Here is a 324-nt window from a genome sequence, read left to right as displayed (position 1 = left end):
TATTTTATTTTGATTATATATATTATATATATTATAGTTTTTTGAACCAGTGATACAAAGAAATATATGGTATACTAAAATCTTTGTCAATTAAGCAAGTGTAATAAGTTATATAAAACATATTAATTTTATTTTATTTGGGTTACCATAAAATATAGTGTAATGTTATCAAAATATAGCAAAGAAAAATTTAACTATTTGCGGTAGAATAGAAATTTGTCGCATAAATATTAGCCGCGGGCCACATGAGGCCTAAGGACCGTGCTTTGGATAGCCCTGACTTTGAAGAATAATCTGTAATCTGCTTAAAAACAATTTTTCCTT

This window comes from Teleopsis dalmanni, chromosome 2 (assembly GCF_002237135.1).
Source record: "Teleopsis dalmanni isolate 2A chromosome 2, ASM223713v2, whole genome shotgun sequence".
Lineage (NCBI taxonomy): Eukaryota > Metazoa > Arthropoda > Insecta > Diptera > Diopsidae > Teleopsis > Teleopsis dalmanni.
Note: the sequence above shows the minus strand (reverse complement) of the source record.